At 45.5% G+C, this 20,040-nt stretch overlaps 1 pseudogene; it reads left to right on the top strand.

Annotated features, from left to right (window-relative positions):
* Positions 1-8,240: 8,240 nt before the first annotated feature.
* On the top strand, positions 8,241-18,364 carry LOC100999549 (annotated as a pseudogene).
* The last annotated feature ends 1,676 nt before the right edge of the window (positions 18,365-20,040 follow it).

Raw genomic sequence — 20,040 nt, 5'->3', positions numbered from 1 at the left:
GCTGTGTTTGGTGGCGGGTGCCTGTAGTCCCAGCTACTCAGGAGGCTGAGGCAGGAGAATGGCATAAACCCGGGAGGCGGAGCTAGCAGTGAGCCGAGATCATGCCACTGCACTCCAGCCTGGGTGACAGAGCAAGAGGCCATCTCAAAAAAAAAAAAAAGACCCATCAGTGTGCTGTATTCAGGAGACCCATCTCACGTGCAAAGACAAACATAGGCTCAAAATAAAGGAACAGGCGAGAACTTACTTACCAAACACATGGGAAAGCAAAAAGCAGGAGTTGCAATCCTAGTCTCCTGATAAAACAGACTTTAAAACCAACAAGATCAAAGAGACAAGATCATTACATAATGAGTAAAAGGGATCAATGCAACAGAAGAGCTAACTATCCTACATATATATGCACCCAATACAGGAGCACCCAGATTCATAAAGTTTTTAGAAACCTACAAAGATACTTAAACTCCCACACAATAATATTGGGAGACTTTAACACCCCACTGTCAATATTAGATCATCAAGACAGAAAATTAATAAAGATATCCAGGACTTGAACCCAGCTCTGGACCAAGCGGGCCTAATAGACATCTACAGAACTCTCCACTCCAAATCAACAGAATATACATTCTTCTCAGCACCACGTCACACTTATTCTAAAATTGACCACACAATTGGAAGTAAAACACTCCTCAGCAAATGCAAAAGAATGGAACTGATAACAAACAGTCTCTCAGACCACAGTGCAATCAAATGAGAACTCAGGATTAAGAAAGTTACTCAAAACCACACAATGACATGGTAACTGAACAACCTGCTCCTGAATGACTACTGGGTAAATAACAAAATGAAGGCAGAAATAAAGATGTTCTTTGAAACCAATGAGAACAAAGACACAATGTACCAGAATCTCTGGGACACATTTAAAGCAGTGTATAGAGGGAAATTTATAGCACCAAATGGCCACAAGAGAAAGCAGGAAAGATCTAAAATTGACACCCTAACATCACAATTAAAAGAACTAGGGAAGGCCGGACACAGTGGCTCACGCCTGTAATCGCAGCACTTAGGGAGGCCAAAGCAGGTGGATTACCTGAAGTCAGGAGTTCAAGACCAGCCTGGTCAACATGGTGAAACCCCATCCCTACTAAAAATACAAAAATTAGCCGGGCATGGTGGCACACACCTGTAATCCCAGCTACTCAGGAGTCTGAGGCAGGAGAATTACGTGAGCCTAGGAGGCTGAGGCGAGTGCCACTGCACTCCAGCCTGGCCAACAGAGCGAGACTCTGTCTCAAAAAATAAAAAATAAAAAAATAAAACTAGAGAAGCAAGAGCAAACAAATTCAAAAGTTAGAAGACACAACTAAGGTCAGAGCAGAACTGAAGGAGATAAAGACACGAAAAACCCTTCAAAAAATATGAATCCAGGAGCTGGCTTTTTGAAAAGATCAGTAAAATAGACCGCTAGCCAGACTAATAAGAAAAGAAAGGCCAGGCACAGTGGCTCACACCTGTAATCCCAGCACTTTGGGAGGCCAAGGTGGGCAGATCACAAGGTCAGGAGATCGAGACCATCCTGGCTAACACGGTGAAACCCCGTCTCTACTAAAAATACAAAAAATTAGCTGGGCGTGGTGGCAGGCGCCTGTAGTCCCAGCTACTCGGGAGGCTGAGGCAGGAGAATGGTATGAAACCGGGAGGCGGAGTTTGCAGTGAGCCGAGATGGCACCACTGCACTCCAGCCTGGGCGACAGAGCAAGACTCCACCTCAAAAAAAAAAAAAAAAAAGAAGAGAAGAGAGAAGAATCAAATAGACACAATAAACAAGGATAAAGGGGATATCATCACTGATCCCACAGGAATACTACCTACCATCAGAGAATACTATAAACACTTCTATGCAAATTAGCTAGAAAATCGACAAGAAATGGATAAATTCCTGGACACATACACCCTCCCAAGACTAAACCAGGAAGAAGTTGAATTCCTGAATAGACTCATAACAAGTTCTGAAATTGAGGAAGTAATTAATAGCCTACCAACCAAAAAAGTCCAAGACAAAATGGAGTCACAGATGAATTCTACCAGAGGTACAAAGAGTTTCCTTCTGAAACTATTTCAAACAGGAAAAGAAGGAATCCTCCCTAACTCATTTTACAAGGCCAGCATCATCCTGATACCAAAACCCGGCAGAGACACAACAAAAAAAGAGAAAATTTCAGGCCAATATCCCAACATCGATGCAAAAATCCTCAATAAAATACCAGCAAACCAAATCCAGCAGCACATCAAAAAGCTTATCCGCCACGATCAAGTCTGCTTCATCCCTGGGATGCAAGGCTGGTTCAACATATGTAAATCAATAGACGTGATCCATCACATAAACATAACCAATGACAAAAACCATATGATTATCTCAATAGCTGCAGAAAAGGCCTTTGACAAAATTCAACAGCACTTCATGCTAAAAACTCTCAATAAACTAGGTATTCATGAAACGTATCTCAAAATAATAAGAGCTATTTATGACAATCCCACAGCCAATATCATACTGAATGGGCAAAAACTGGAAGCATTCCCTTTGAAAACCAGCACAAATCAAGGATGCCCTCTCTCATCACTCCTATTCAACACAGTATTGGAAGTTCTGGCTAGGGCAATCAGGCAAGAGAAAGAAATAAAGGTATTCAATCAGGAAAAGAGGAAGTCCAATTGTCTCTGTTTGCAGATGACATGATTGTATATTTAGAAAACCCCATCATCTCAGCCCAAAATCTCCTTAAGCTGATAAGCAACTTCAGCAAAGTCTCAGGATACAAAATCAATATGCAAAACTCACAAGCATTACTATACACCAATAACAGACAGAGAGCCAAATCATGAGTGAACTCTCATTCACAATTGCTACAAAGACAATAAAATACCTAGGAATACAACTTACAAGGGATGTGAAGGACCTCTTCAAGGAGAACTACAAACCACTGCTCAAGGAAATAAGAGACAACACAAACAAATGGAAAAATATTTCATGCTCATGGATAGGAAGAATCAATATTGTGAAAATGGCTATACTGCCCAAAGTAATTTATAGATTCAATGCTATCCCCATCAAGCTACCATTGACTTTCTTCATAGAAAGACTACTTTAAATTTCATGTGGAACCAAAAGGAGCCCACACAGCCAAACAATCCTAAGCAAAACGAACAAAGTGGCTGGGTGCAGTGGCTCACGCCTGTAATCCCAGCACTTTGGGAGGCCAAGGCACGCAGATCACGAGGTCAGGAGTTCGAGACCAACCCGGTCAATATGGTGCAACCCCGTCCCTACTAAAAATACAAAATGTAGCCAGGTGTGGTGGTGTGTGCCTGTAAGTGATCCCAGCTAGTTGGGAGGCTGAGGTGGGAGAATCACTGGAACCCAGAAGATGGAGGTTGCAGTGAGCCAAGATCACACCACTGCACTCCAACCTGAAAGAGCAAGACTCCATCTCAAAAAAAAAAAAAAAAAAAAAAAAGAACAAAGCTGGAGGCATCATGCTACCTGACTTCAAACTATACTACAAGGCTACCGTAACCAAAACAGTATGGTACTGGTACCAAAACAGATATGTACACCAATGGAACAGAACAGAGGCCTCAGAAATAACACCAACCATCTGATCTTTGACAAACCTGACAAAAACAAGCATTGGGGAAAGGATTCCCTATTTAATAACTTGTATTGGGAAAACTGGCTAGCCATATGCAGAAAGCTAAAACTGGATCCCTTCTTTATACCTTATACAAAAATTAAGATGGATTAAAGACATAAACGTAAGACCTAAAACCTTAAAAACCCTAGAAGAAAACCTAGGCAATACCATTTAGGACATCAGCATGGGCAAAGACTTCATAATTAAAACACCAAATGCAAAGGCAACAAAAGCCAAAACAGACAAATGGGATCTAATTAAACTAAAGAGTTTCTGCACAGCAAAATAAACTACCATCACAGTGAACAAGCAACCTACAGAATGGGAGAAAATTTTTGCAGTCTATCTGTCTGACAAAGGGCTAATATCCAGAATCTACAAAGAACTTAAATTTACAAGAAAAAAATGCCATAAAAAAGTGGGCAAAGGATAAGAACAGACACTTCTCAAAAGAAGACATTTATGCAGCCAACAAACATGAAAAAAAGCTCATCATCACTGGTAATTAGAGAAATGCAAATAAAAATCACAATGAGATACCATCTCACGCCAGTTAGAATGGTGATCATTAAAAAGTCAGGAAACAACAGATGCTGGAGAGGATGTGGAGAAATAGGAACTCTTGTACACTGTTGGTGGGAGTGTAAATTAGTTCAACCATTGTGGAAGACAGTGTGGTGATTCCTCAAGGATCTAGAACTAGAAATACCATTTGGCCCAGCAATCCCATTACTAGGTATATACCCAAACGATAATCAATCATTGTACTATAAAGACACATGCACATGTATGTTTACTGCAGCACTGTTCACAATAGCAAAGACTTGGAACCAACCCAAATGCCCATCAACGATAGACTGGATAAAGAAAATGTGGCTTGTATACACCATGGAATACTATGGAGGCATAAAAAAGGATGAGTTCATGTCCTTTGCAGGGACATGGACGAAGCTGGAAACCATCATTCTCAGCAAACTAACACAGGAACAGAAAACCAAACACCACATGTTCTCACTCATAAGTGGGAGTTAAACAATGAGAACACATGGACACAGGGGTGGGGGGCATCACACACTGGGGCCTGTCAGGGTTGGGGTCTGGGGGAGGGATAGTATTAGGATAAATACCTAATGTAGATGACAGGTTGATGGGTGCAGCAAACCACCATGGCACATGTATACCTATGTAACAAACCTGCACACATTCTGCACATGTACCCCAGAACTTAATACATAATTTTATGTGTGTGTGTGTGTATTAAAAAATAAAATAAAATTCTAGTTAAAAGCGCAGCTCCTCTGTTCTTCAGCAAGCCCCAGGGCCAACCGAAAGGCAGTGTAGGCTGGGCACAGTGGCTCACGCCTGTAATCCCAGCACTTTGGGAGCCTGAAGTGGGTGGATCACTTGATATAAGGAGTTTGAGACCAGCCTGGACAACATGGTGAAACCCTGTCTCCATCAAAAACAAACAAACAAACAAAAAATTAGTCGGGCATGGTGTGGGCTCCTGTAATCCCAGCTACTCTGCCACTCTAGAGGCTGGGGCACAAGAATCACTTGAACCCAGGAAGCGGAGGTTGCAGTGAGCAAAGATCGCGCCACTACACTCCAACCTGGACAACAGAGTGAGACTCTGTCTCAAAAAAACAAAAAGGTGGGGGGGCAGTGTAGGAGCTGATTAAAATCAGCTTGGTTGAGGGGCACGAGTGAGGGAAGTCCATCCAGACTCCAAACTACAGGATCCCTGTTCCGCAGCAGGTCTCCCTCCTGCCTTGAACTCACCAGGAACTGCACCTGTCCTCCTGAGGGGTCATGGCTAACACCTCCAGGGGAAAATGATCTCACAGAGGGAAAAGGAAACACCAGGCATTTGGGAAAGGTAACTGCTAGAAATGAAACACATTGAGCAGCCAGTGCTTGAACTGGCATTAGGGGACAGAAGAAAAAATCTAAACAAGTGTAAAAATATCCTCCCAGAAGAAAAACATTCAACAAAGCAAGAAACAGCAGTTGGAAAGAAGAATCAGATAAAACACTAAAAAATGTAGCGGAAAGAAACTCAAAAGATACAAAATGTGCACAGCTGAATAATTATTGTACAGTCTATAAGCGTTAGTGGAGAATGTGGGGATAATGAACTCCCTTTTACTCTCTGGGAGGGAAAGTAAATGGTTTATAACCATTGAGGAAATTCATGTGGCAGTGTTAAGTAGAATTTTATATAGAGACACATATGTACACACACACACGCATACATATGTTGCAACTTAATGAACCCACTGCTGGGTAAAAGTCATGTTTGAGGCTGCTCACCTCGGTGGTGAGTACAGCAGTGATTTGAATCTAAGTACAGCATCATGGTATTTTTTTCTTTTTTTTTTTTTTTATTGAGACAGACTCTTGCTCTGTCACCCAGGCTGGAGTGCAGTGGTGCAATCTCGGCTCACTGCAACCTCTGCCTCCCGGGTTCAAGCCACCTCCTGCCTCAGCCTCCCAAGTAGCTGGGATTATAGGCAACCGCCACCACGCCCAGCTAATTTTTGTATTTTTAATAGAGATGGGGTTTCACCATATTGGTTAAGCTGGTCTCGAACTCCTGAACTCAGGTGATCCACTGGCCTCAGCCTCCCAAAGTGATGGAGTTACAGGCGTGAGCCACCACACCCAGCCAACATCATAGTTTTTCAAACTCTGCACTACCACTTACTAGCTTCTTGATCTTTTTTGGCTGTATTTCTTCTGTCAAATGGGGATAATAATGGAACTTACCACATGAGGTTATTGTAAAGATTAAATTAGTCAATACCTATAAAGTGTTTAGAACAGTGCCTGACACTGTAAGCGCTCCATAAATTATAGCTTTAAAAGAATCTTTTTTAATAAACAGAAACCCAACCCTAGGGTAATTCCCCAGAGAAATTCCTGCAAAGGTCCATAAGAGGAAAGGTATGAGGACACACATAGGACTGTCAGTGATAACCGGGAGTTGTAGACACCCAAGGTTTATGTAAAATAAGCTGGACATGTGCTATGCAAAATCATACAGAGGTCAGAAGCCATTAGAATAGATACATACACAGAAATATTAAATCCTCTATCTTAAAAATACAGTACAAAGTGAATAAACCAAGAAACAAAAATAGAGTCATAAAATAAATTGTTAAAAATTAAAAACATACACTGAACTATAGATACCTGAATTTATGACATGTATATGTACACATCCTTCTGAAATATGTTATATATAAAATAAAATATTATAGTCATTATCTAGAAGGGAGAAGGAATGGGAGTGGGGTTGAGATATAAATAAAATAAAGCAAGAGAGACCTTGTATAGATTATTGATAAAATGCCATATTCTGAAGAGTATCATCAACTCGACTCCTAGCCCCTTAGGGGAACTGAGAGAGAGAGAGAGCGCACGTGCACAAGACAGAATACAAGAGGCTGGTTGCAGGTAGCACAACTAAATCAGGAATGCAAAGGGTAGAGGCATGGATGTACGGCAGGAAATGTAACAGCTAATACAGTCAATCAATCAATCAATATTAGTAAATGGGCATAGACAATGTGAAAGGAGAGCTTGACAGCAGAGCATTTCTGTTCGTTTCAATGCAGTAATGTTCCTCATATTACAGAACTGAAGCAAATTAAAGGACCAAGGTCAGAGGCTTTCCCTCCCATTCTGCAAAGTAACACAAACCAAACCCTTTTCAAGGATGTGGAAGGGAAATGATGTCTCACTACCCCTGAATGCAGTTTCAGAGAAACTATCGCTACTCTGAACTGGCCTGAACATGACTTTGCTAGACAGTTTGACTTCTAATTCATGGACGGAATAACATACATTAAATGTGAAATAATTTTTTTAACTAGTGTTGACATGAGATTTAAGATTGCTGTATATATCTAGTTTATTACTTCTGACTTCTGCATGGTTGTCCACAGCCTTCTGCTGGCTTTTCTGAAGCTCGGCCAGGGCGCAGATGTCACCTATTATAAACCTCATTGTAAATTAAATGTTCCTGGTTAAATCACAGATCTTGCTAGAAGCATGCCCTGGGCTTTGTGAAAAATACAAGGAGTTGCTATAATGTCTTTCTAAGTGATCAAGTTATAACTCCTCTAAATTAAATTTACAGAGCTCATTCGCTTTTATTCCAAGCAGTAACCATGGCATGCGCGTTAAATCATTACAAGCGCAGCAGATATATTGATTACTGCCAGCCCTGTCATTACGAATCTCAGTTTAAGCACTGCTGGAGCGAACTCTAAAGTTTAATTAGTATCCCCGTCTGGTGTTGTAAAACACAAGTCCGGACATATGGGAAAGAAAGATGAGTTAATGTGAATCATCTTGAAAACATGAAACCAGCAGACAGAGCAAAGCAGATAGCTGAACTCGTTCTGAATCAAAGTTACTTGCCTTGACGTCTGTGCTGCATTATGTAATTGGGTTGGGAGAAAATAGTCACTTAATATTCTCAAGAAGACAACTATTTTCTGGGACAACGGAGGAGGAGGAGCAAATAACAGTCACTGGGTCATGCGACAAAGTGACTCAGACACACGTGGATTGCTGCATTGGCCGTCTGCAGACACAGTCACGAACAGAAGCTCCGAGGGACGGGCCCCTGGAGAAATCAACCAGCTGTCCTCCATGCCACCAACTCTAAAAAGGGGTGAGGTTGACACCTCAGGTGTATCACAGGCATACTTTGGCACCCTACACTCTTAAGTCTATTACCAAAACACCAAGGGTTCAGTCTAGGTCCTGCTGTTCCCTGCACAGAAAGCCAATCGCTGAGATGATCATTCTTGCCAAGGAAGAAGACAATAATCAGGTGCTACAGCTGAGAAAATGAGAGATCAATCTCTCTGACCACTAAAATTAGGAGTTTATATAGAAGGGAAGAAATGTAAAAACGTACATAATTTCCTGGCCTCCTCCAGCCCAGCATCTTTCCCTCCACCTGGCCTCAGCAACTTCTTCCACAGGTTTTTTCCATAGCAGGGAAGAAATGTAACAATGTATGAGAAAACAGGAACTCCAGAGGAGTAAAGAAGCAATCATGATGAATGAGAGGCCTGGAGTCTCACTGGATGCAAAGATCTGGTGAGTTTCAGTTCTCTGATACTTTTTCAGAGGCCTGGGGGTCCTTTCCTAAGGAAGGAACTCAGATAAATACTAAGTTTCAAGCTTTAAGACCAAGAGGGTCAATTTCTATGTTAAATAAATAAATGAATGTCTGTGGAACTACTGGGTCAGTTTCAAGTCCTTCATAAATTAATCCACACTTTAAAAAATGTAATCGTATTTCCTGTTCTTACCACCTCTAGGACGGACTTCATGAGTACATCCCAAATTCCATTGGGAAACGGAATTTGCTTAGCTTTCACAGTGACCAGCCAGCACAAGGGGAGGGGAACTGGATGGCACCAAAGAATGTCCCACCAAAGTTCCATGCAGAATGCTCAGCCTGACATCTCCAGCCCCAGGTCCCCTCTCTGCCTCCCTCCCTCCTCTGCAGGTGCCATAACTTCAGGGTGCAGGGGATGTCCTCACCACGTCCTGATCCCCACTGTGGATCCGCTCAGTCAACTCCTCTCACCTGATCCATTCTCCCCGGGCGCCCCCTGCTTCTCATCCTTTCAGCAGAGCCTTGGAAGCAACCGTCTCATCACTGAGCCCTCTGTCAGTGTTCTCTGAGGCTGCCTGGCCCTTTGCTTGACGGCTTTTCCTCATTGTGACCACCTGTGCAGTATCTTCACTTCCCCAGCACCTGCAGCCTGGGACCAGGCAGGCTCTGCCCTTCACCTTTTCCAAACTTCCCATCTCCCACAGCCCTGCTTGCTCCTCCGTTGGAGCCCTAGCTATTAGTCTTCCTTGATGCTAACCAGGCCTGGGTAGAGTTTGCAGGGCCCAGTCCAAAATGAACAAGTGGCTGACAGAAACAGGGGAGTCGGTCTCCCCTTCCCAGGGCCTGCCACCCAAACCCACACGGAAAGAGAACCAAAGGGACTGCAACCTCTGCACCCATGCACTTGGCACCTAGATGAGGGGATGAGCAAGAACCCTCACCAGGTTCCTGTCAGCACACCAGGAAGAGCCAGCGTGGGGACAGGGTGGCCATCACCTACCCTCACCTGGAGATGCCACAGCCAGTGCACCTGGCTCCACTGTTTCCACGCCTGCACTCAGTCCCCCATGGGGCAGAGAGCGAGGGTGAAACAGACACACAGACATCACCCCTCCATAACACATCCTGTCGCGGACTCGGGCTGAGGACAGCCAGGGTCCTGGGGCGGGTGGGCAGGGGGAGCCGGTCAGACTCAGGCACAGGAGGCAGCTAAGAACAGTCCTTGAGAGGCCCTGGGAGGCAGACAGTGCAGGAACAGAGACTCTAAGCCCCAGGCATGCTCCACTGTCCATCTGACCTTCCTTGCAAAACACATGCTCTAAGATAAAATCAGAATTTCAAGGGGCAAGCATGAAACCTCTGGGCTCAGTGACCCACGCAGACCAACCTGAAGATGACACCAACTCACCCATCTCATAATTTCCTGGCCTCCTCCAGTTCAGCATCCTTCCCTCCACCTGGCCTCAGCAGCTCCTTCCGTCACCCCGAGGAGAGCCACAGCTCAAGGCAGAATCCTGAGCTTAGGTGCTCCACCCAGCCAGGCGAGGTGGAGGCATGGAGTTCCACTTACCGTGGTGGCTGAGGCCTGAGGCAGGAGTGAAACGGAAGAGTTCCTGGACTCTCTCACAGGACTTGCAACAAGGGTGTGGCCTGTTTGCTTGGCCGCCATGTGTTCAAACCCCTTACAGGAGGGGGAAACGCGCACAGACAGGTGCAGAAGCCGGGACGAGTGCTTCTGGGCTCTGTCCCCATAGTAGTGAAACAGAAAAAGTTCCCTTGTCCCTCTCACAGGGCATGTGACGGGGAGTGGCTCACTTCGTCAGTGCCCCAGTGCTCAAACCTCTAGGGGAGCATACGGAGTGCAGGTTGTGGGGCTGCGACCTCACGGCGGTGTGTAGGGATGAATGTTTATAGCTCCTAAAGCCCTAGTGGGCGTGTGTTACAGCGCACGCTTTTAATTTAGCCATCTGCAGGTGGCTTGTGTTTGCTCAATTAGACTCCCTTCCTTATCACAAGGACAGAGGGATTTCTGTATCCCGGGGTTTCTTGCCTTGGCGTACTGGAAGAATTGGATCACACATGGGCTTGGAGAGTGAGTCCAAGGTTTTATTGTGTAAAAGTAGCTCTCAGCAGATGGGGGAGCCAGAAGGGAGATGGTTTGCCCCTGGAGACGGGCAGCTCAGGCCCAGGCTCTCCTCTGGCTGCCCCAGCCAAACTCTGCATCGTTCTGCTGGTTAATGGCCTGCCAGCGTGCTGGCATCTGTTGGTGTGCTCTTCCGCCAGAGCGCTCCCCTCGATGTCCTCTCAACGTCCAGCCACTTGTGTCTTTTTCCACCAATGTGTTCCTCACAATGTCCAGCCACTTGTGTGTCTGACTACTAGGGTTTCAGGGGTTTTTATAGGCACAGGATGGGGGCATGGCAGGCCAGGGTGGTCTTGGAAAATGCAACATTTGGGCACAAAGACAGACGTGCCTGTCCTCACCTAGGTCTGTGGGGATAGAGCCCTAGCCAGGGACCACGGCCTCCTCTACCCAGCACTTCCCTTCCCCGCCTTCCATATCATTTAAAAGCACCACGCTCTTCCCTTCCCAGCACTCCCGTTTCAGTAGCATCTAGGGGAGTGTTACAATGAATACTCTTAGCAGTTGCCATCCCCAGACAGTTGAGTGTTAACCAGTTCAGTGGAAAGTCAGACAGCCTTTTACACTCTGCCCTCTTGGTACCCAGGTCCTTGTCCGGTATCCAGGAAAAATCAGATCACGTGAACTTGAAGGATGGTGAATGCAGGGATTTTACTGAGTGATGCATGTGGCTCTCAGCGGGATGGATGGGGAGCTGGAAAGGGGATGGACTGGGAAGATGACCGTCCCCTGGAGTTTGGCCATCCCACAGTGAATCTCCTCTCTGACCATCCCCAGCCTAACTCCTCTTGACATTCAGACACGCCTTCTCTTCTCTCCTTTGCTGTACTGCTGTGCTGCCCAGCCACTCTTCTGCTCATGGAGCCTGGGGTTTAGGGTTTATATGGGTACAGGATTGTAGGGGAGCATGGCGGGCCAAAAGTCAACATTTGGCCGTGTAAACAGGAATGCCTGTTACCATTTAGTAGGGTCACGGGTTTCCAGGCTTGAGGGTGGGGCCTTCACCAGGGAACTGCCGTCTTCTACCCAGTATTTCCCTGCCTCCTGTCCATATCAGGAGGACCACTTGAACCCGGGAGTTCTGGGCTATAGTGTTCTATGATGAGGTGTCTGCACTAAGTTGGCATCAATGTGGTGACCTCCCGGGAGTGGGGACTGACGGGTTGCCTAAGGAGGGGTGAACTGACCCAGGTTGGAAACAAATGAAAAATTCCTGGGCTAATCAGTAGTGGAATTTCACCTGTTAACAGCCACTACCCTCCAGCCTGGACACCATGCAAGACAACATCTCTAAAAGAAATATAAAATGTGTTTTTAAAAAGAAGCTGCACCTGTTAGAGGAACCCCTGGTTCTCAGGCCTCTGGTTTAATAAAACATGACTAAAGTGACTACATCTTTTTTTTTTTTGTTTTGAGATAGAGTCTCAGGCTGAAGTGTAGTGGTGCAATCTTGATTCACCTCAACTTCTGCCTCCCAGGTTCAAGTGATTCTCATGCCTCAGTCTTCGACTAGCTGGGATCACAGGCATCTGCCACCGTGCCTGGCTAGTTTTTGTATTTTTAGTAGAGACAGGGTTTCTCCATGTTGGCCAGGCTGGTCTCAAACTCCTGGCCTCAAGTGATCTGCCCACCTCAGCCTCCCAAGTGACTACATCTTAAAGTGCATAGCTGGGTACTCACAAGGTGCCTACAAGGTTAATGCTTATGGTCTGAAAATAGCTACATCCCAAGCTGACCACCAATTATAATTACAGAATATTTATGGCCATACGGAACACCTCCCACCAAGCCTGCAGGATGTCCAGATGCCCTAAGAGTGAAGCCCACTTTACTTAAAGATAACTTCAACGAGCAGGCTTAAAGGATTAATGGTCACTGATAGCACCAAGAACCCCTACCTTTAGTGAGAACATCTGCACATTCCAAGTTTAATTATAGCTCCTTACAGTTTCTTTCTTTTTTTTAAGAGATGAGATCTCGCTCTGTTGCCCAGGCTGGAGTACAAGCACGAGATCTCAGCTCACTGCAGCCTCCGTCTCCCAGGTTCAATCACTTCTCCCACCACAGCCTCCGGAGTAGCTAGGATTACAGGGGCCTGCCACCACGCCCAGGTAATTTTTGCATTTTTGGTAGGGACAGGGTTTCACCATGTTGGCCAGGCTGGTCTCGAACTCCTGACCTCAGGTGATACGCCTGCCTTGGCCTCCCAAAGTGCTGAATTACAGGAGCGAGCCACCATGCCCGGCCAGTTTTTTTATAAGTAGAGGCACTAACAAAGGATCGTGCATTCTTCTCCTGCTTTCTGAGGACACCCCACTCTGTAATGGAGTAGTTTCTAATAAACTTGCTACTTTCACTGTGCTCTGTGAGTCACCTCTAATTCTTTCCTGTGAGATTCAAGAACCCTTTCTTGGGGTCTGGATGGGGACCCTCTTTTCTGGCAATGTGCCCACAGTGGAGAGAAGGACCCATGGATGCTTTCCCATGAGCCTCTCCAACATATTCTTTCTCCCCGCCTACTGCCCCAAACCTCCTCTTCAACATCACCCAGAGGTCCTGGCCCCTGTGGAGTCCCCCAGCCTAGCAGGGACCTCCCCATCTGTCCTCAAGCTGAGGATAAGCACTTCAGGAACAAGTTCGTTGGCTTGAGGAACTCTCTCCCTCTCTTATCCTTCAGTCATAGGCTCTGCCGGGGCCCAGTCCTCAGCATTCAATGCTGGCTTCAGACCCCACCTGGCTCCAGACCCCACCCCTCAGAAACTCCGTGGGAGGGCTCCCTGCATGGGGTGTCAGCACTCTGATCAACAAAACCAACCAACCCTGACTGGTTAAAATCTGTGTAAACCAAGAACTAGCAAGAAACAGGTTTTCATAGAAGCCCTTAAGTAGGTATTTTAATAAAAATGAAATCAACATCTTGGAGAAACTAAAATATAACATGTCATCTTCTGGTCTCCTGGTTTCTCCCAAGTTTTCCAACATGGCGGTGACTGCCATTTATTTTGTCACCAAAGAATCACAGAAAAGGAAGAAACCAAACTTTTTAAGTCCTACAGTTTAAACTGTTTTTAATCGCTAAATGTATGTACCTCCTCCTGCAAGACTCCCTGGTTCTCCCCAATTCCAGTGAAACTGGGGAGAGCCCTGGGCTTTGTACCCAGGACAGGGAGCGCAGAGAAGAATCCTACTCTCCATGGGGCGGCTGTGAAGCAGTTGCATCTGAAAAACTATCTTCCTCAAGCTAAAAAGCTTCTGCACAGCAAAGGAAACAATCAAAGTGAAAACCCACACAACGGGAGAAAATATTTGCAAACTGTCCATCTGACAAGGGATTAATAACCAAACATACAAGGAGCTCAAACAACTCAACAGCAAAAAATAAAAATAATCTGATGGAAAAAAATGGGCAAAAGATTTGAACAGACATTTCTCAAAAGAAGGCATACACATGGCCAACAGGTAGATGAAAAAATGCTCCATATCACTAATCATCAGAGAAATGCAAATCAAAACCACAATGAGATATCATTTCACCCCAGTTAAAATGGCTTGTATCAAAAAGGCAGGCAATGGGTACAAAAAATAGAATTAATGAATAAGGCTTAGTATTTGACGGCACAACTGGAAGACTGCAGTCAATAATAATTTAATTGTACGTTTCACAATAACTAAGAGTATAACTGAATTGTTGGTCACACAAAGGATAACTGCTTGAGTGGATGGATACCCCATTTTCCATGATCTGATTATTACACATTGCATGCCTACATCAAAACAGCTAATGTACCCCATATATACCTACTATGTACCCACAAGAATTACAAATAAAAATAAGTAAATAAAGGCAGGCAATAACAGATCTGGTGAGGACGTGGGGAAAGGGGAATCCTCATACACTGTCAGTGGGAATGTAAATTAGAACAGCATGGAGGTTCCGCAAAAAAAACTACAAATAGAACTACCATTCGGTCCAGCAATTTCACTGCTGGGTATATACTCAAAAGAAAGGAAATCAGTATATTAAAGAGATATCTGCCCTCCCATGTTTATTGCAGCACTATTCAAAATACAGAATCAACGTTAAGTACCCATCAACAGATGAATGGATAAAGGAAATGTGTTATACTTACACAATGGAATATTACTCAGCCATAAAAAGAGTGAAATCCTGTCACTTGCAGCAGCATGGATGGAACCAGAGGCCATCCATGAAATGTGAAATAAGCCAAGCACAGAAAGACAAATATCGCGTATTCTCTTTCATATGTGGAAACTAAAAATGTGGATCTCGTGATGACACAGAGTAGACTGCTATTAGCCAGAGGCCAGGAATGGAACAAGGGGGAGGCAAGGAAAGAGATACATATGTATTTATTACCACTGAGTTGTACATTTAAAAATGGTAAAGATTGTACATTTTTAAAAATTAAAAAGTAGAGGCCGGGCGCAGTGACTCACGCCTGTAATCCCAGCACTTTGGGAGGCTGAGGTGGGCGGATCACGAGGTCAGGACATTGAGACCCACCTGGTCAACATGGTGAAACCCCATCTCTACTAAAAATACAAAAATTAGCTGGGCATGGTGGCGCATGCCTGTAATCCCAGCTACTCAGGAGGCCAAGGCAGGAGAATCTCTTGAACGCAGAGGTGGAGGTTGCAGTGAGCCGAGATCACGCTACTGCACTCCAGCCTGGGCAACAGAGCAAGGTTCCGTTTCAAAAATAAAATAAAATTAAATTTTAAAAAAAAGTGAGAGTAATGCTAGGATGAAATAGACCCTCAGGAAGAATACTGTAGTCCAAAAAACCAATTCACCGTGCATCTAAGAAAAAAATTAAATGTTTGATTTCTGTAGCTCCACTTTACAAAACAATAGCAGCAGCAGCAGTAGCAGTAGTAGGAGAGTAGTAGTTGTAGTAGTTGTTGTTGTTGTAGTAGTAGCAGCACCAGCAGTAGTAGTAACTAGGTTTTGTGAGTGCTTTGCATGTACCGGATTCCATCTGTGTTAAATGCTTTACAATTTAACATGGATAAACCACAGCCAATAGGAAATTTCACTTCACAATTTTTTCTTCTTTTTTAGCTGGTGAGAAATCTGCCTGTGTTTTCTTCCTGGCATGAAGGCCTAAAATCATTTCCAATCCAGCAAACAGAACAGCCCCTGCCAAAGCGAGAGAGAAAAATTCTTCCACATCATATATCTGGAGGCGGAAGGAGGGGACGTGCCCATTACTGTGTTAAAGGATTGAGAAGTCACTCAGTGTAGAAACATGTTTGAATATCTGAACCCAGCGTTTCCCAAATTTGACCATGGAGCGAGTATTTTTGTTTGTTTTCAAGACAGAGTTTTACTTTTGTTGTCCAGGCTGGACATGATCTCAGCTCACTGCAACCTCCGCCTCCCGGGTTCAAGCAATTCTCCTGCCTCACTCTCTGAGAAGCTGGGATTACAGGTGCCCACGACCATGCCTGGCTAAATTTTTTTTGTATTTTTAGTAGAGACGGGGTTTTATCATGTTGGCCAGGCTGGTTTTGAACTCCTGACCTCAAGTGATCTGCCCACCTCGGCCTCCCAAAGTGCTGGGATTAAAGGCGTGAGCCACCGTGCCTGGCCGGAGCAAGTATTTTTGGGCATCATAGATGCCCAGACTCCTCAGTTTATACTTGCGAAAATGCTGATTTGGGCAAAAGAAGTTTTTGAGTCAGGCTGAGTTTTAACTCCTCCCTTTGGCAGCTGTTCACTGTCGGGCAACATACAAAGGCTTTGTTTCCTTATCGGTGAGACCTAGGATAATATTGCTAACATTTAGTGTGAGGTAAAGAGCAGCTGATACTCAAGACATCTAAAATTCCTGGCACACAATAGATTTCCAGTAAATGACAGCTATTTTTATTATTTCTCAGAAGATATAACACCAGCATAGCTCTAGACAACTCCAAGTCCCTCCCCTTAGGGCACCTCAAACCTCTCCCTCAACACTCTAAATGCCCTTAGTCAATATATTATTAATAACTCAATTCTGTCCCTTCCGGGGATGAGGATGTGGTAAAAGAATTGGCCAAGGTGATCGTTAAAAAAAAACATCCAACTCTCAGGTTCTCTGGACAACAGTTTAGGCAAGGCAGAGCCAGCCCGAAGGCTCAGGTGCTGGGTGGGCCTAGCAATGCCCTTGGGACCAGCCAGCAGCACAGAGGGGCTGGAGAAATGGGATTGAGGCTTAGGGAAATGATACTATGTAGAACTGCATTGTAGACTGTAGAGGAAATCCCTCCACTCCAGGCTGAGTCCAAATCCCTGGAAGCTACTGGACAACTCTAGATAACAGATAGCAAGCACAACAAACTGTGGTCTATAGACAATTTCGTCCTGCTCCTGGAGGTTCAACTGACTTCCCTTTACCCACTTCGCTTTCATTTACACATTAATTTTAATATTCCTAATCTATGACTCTATCTGCCTTCCCACTCTTCCCTTGAACTGGTGGATTAGTCCATTTTCACACTGCTGATAAAGACATACCCAAGACTGGGTAATTTATAAAGAAAAAGAGATGTAATGAACTCACAGTTCCACGTGGCTGGGGAGGCCTCACAATCATGGTGGAAAGCAAAGGGCAACTCTCACATGGCGGCGGCAGACAAGACAGAATGAGAGCCAAGCAAGAGGGGAAACCCTTCATAAGACCATCAGATCTCGGCCAGGCCGAGGGTGGCGAGCGCGGGGGCTACCCTGGACGCGCTGCGCGGTCGCCTGCTCTGCGACTTCCGCCGCTCTCGCCCGGGTGGCGGCGAGGTGCCTGAGCTGGGGCTGCAGGAGGCGCTGGAGCCCGCCGTGCGCCGGAGCCGCTACCCGCGCACGCAGCTCGATGTGTCAGCGCTGCGGCTGTAGGACGGCGGCTCGGCCCTGGCCGTCGCGTTCAACGCCGCCGCTTCGCCCTGCCTGACGCGGGCGTGGAGATGTACGACCTGGTGGTGAGCTGCGGCCTGGGCCTCGCGCTGGGGCCCGCGCCCAGTTGGCTGCTGGACCCCACGCGGCTCGAGGAGGAGCGCGCCGCCGCCGGCCTCACAGTGGCCCTCATGCCCGTGCTGAAGCAGGTGGCGGGCTGCTGGCTGCGGGGAGGGCGGCCTAATCGTGAGCTAGGCGGAGGCCTTACGCCTGGGCCTCGAGGGCCGCCAACCCTCGACCCCGTGCTGCAGCAGTGCCTGGTGCGGGCCACCCGCCCCAGGGGCGCCGCCACCCCGCCCTGGACCAGAAGCCTGAGCAAGGACGGACGCCATGCGGAGGACTGTGCTGCCACCGTCCCCTCGAGCAGAGTCAGCTGTGGTGTCAGAAGGGCTTTTGGGTTTTTGTTGTTTTGTTTTGTTTTGTTTTGTTTTGTCTTTTGAGACAGAGTCTAGCTCTGTCGCCCAGGCTGGAGGGCAGTGGCACAATCTCGTCCCACTGCAGCCTCCGCCTCCTGGGTTCAAGCAGTTCTCTGTCTCAGCCTCCCGAGTAGCTGGGATTACAGGCGCCCGCCACTACGCCCGGCCAATTTTTGTGTATTTTCAGTAGAGATGGGGTGTCGCCATCTTGGCCAGGCTGGTCTTGAACTCCTGACCTCGTGATCCACCCGCCTCGGCCTCCCAAAGTTCTGGGATTATAGTGCGCCCGGCCCGGAAGGGCTTTTTACAAACCTCATTAAAGGAACTTTTCTACTTTAGCCAGCTCCCAGCTGCGACCCAGTTGAGGAAACCTGTGAGTGCAGCCTGACTCCCAAGTTGGAAACCACTTCAGCTGGTCTTACCTGCAAGCTGGTACCTGGAGCTATTGTCATTTAAGGGATGGACCCTTTGCAGGCAGCCAGTGACTCCCTCCGATATAACTGAGCGACTTTTGAGAGGTTGGACAAGAGGCTGTGCCTTCTCACTTAACTGTGTCTGAGCCAAAAGAAAAACCCTTTTATATCTGAAGAAAAAAAAAAAAATCAGATCTCGTGAGACTTATTCACTATCACAGGAACGGTATTGGGGAAATCAGCCCATAATTGGGTTATCCCCCACCAGGTCCCTCCCATAACACGTGAGAATTACAAGAGCTAGGACTCAAGATGAGATTTGGGTGGGGGCACAACCAAACTATATCAACTGTGTTAAAACATCTGCCTAGCTTCATCTCCAACTAACGTATAAAAAAGAATCTTTAATACATGTTCAGTGTTATATCTGTATGGGAGCTATTATTTTATATTTATGAAAATTGCGTTTTAAGAGTATAAAGAGAAGGTTTGTCTCCAGGAATAAACTTTGTGGTCTTTTGTTTTATAAATTAACCATGGGATGGAGTGTGTGTGATTGCCAGGAGGAGAGGGAAGTTGCTTTAGATTTTAAAAGACGTAAGAAACAGAATGGCCTAATGCAGTGCTCTCAATTTAGAAACCAACTGTTTACAGTCACTTTTTAGATAATTAGGAAGATTTAACTATGGACTGAGCAGTAGATTACTACAAAGAATTATTATTGATTGTGTGTTATATCTGATAATGACAATGAAGGAACATAAGAAAATGTCCATATTTTTGGCACACAAACTAGAAATGTAGGAGTGAAATATGATGTCTTGAATTTGTTATAAAATAATTGACAAAAAAGGATAAACGAAGAAAATATGGCTAAATGTTGATAGTTATTAAATCTGAGTGAGGAGAATATAGGATTTTATTGTATTTTTTCTCTACTTTTGCCTGTTTAGATTTTTTCTTTTTTTTTTTTTTTTGAGATGGACTCTCAGTCTGTCACCCAGGCTGGAGTGCAGTGGCTATCTTGGCTCACTACAACCCCCACTTCCCAGGTTCAAGCGATTCTCCTGCCTCAGCCTCCCGAGTAGCTGGGATTACAGGTTTGTGCCACCAAGCCTGGCTAATTTTTGTATTTTTAGTAGAGACAGGGTTTTGCCACGTTGGCCAGGCTGGTCTCAATCTCCTGACCTCATGATCTGCCCACCTCAGCCTCCCAAAGTGCTGGGATTACAGGTGTGAGCCACTGCACCTGGCCAGATTTTTTTATTTAAAAAAAAAAAAAAAATC

This window comes from Papio anubis, chromosome 4 (assembly GCF_008728515.1).
Source record: "Papio anubis isolate 15944 chromosome 4, Panubis1.0, whole genome shotgun sequence".
Lineage (NCBI taxonomy): Eukaryota > Metazoa > Chordata > Mammalia > Primates > Cercopithecidae > Papio > Papio anubis.
The sequence above is the reverse complement of the archived record's forward strand: the minus strand, read 5'-3'. Positions and strand labels throughout refer to the sequence as shown.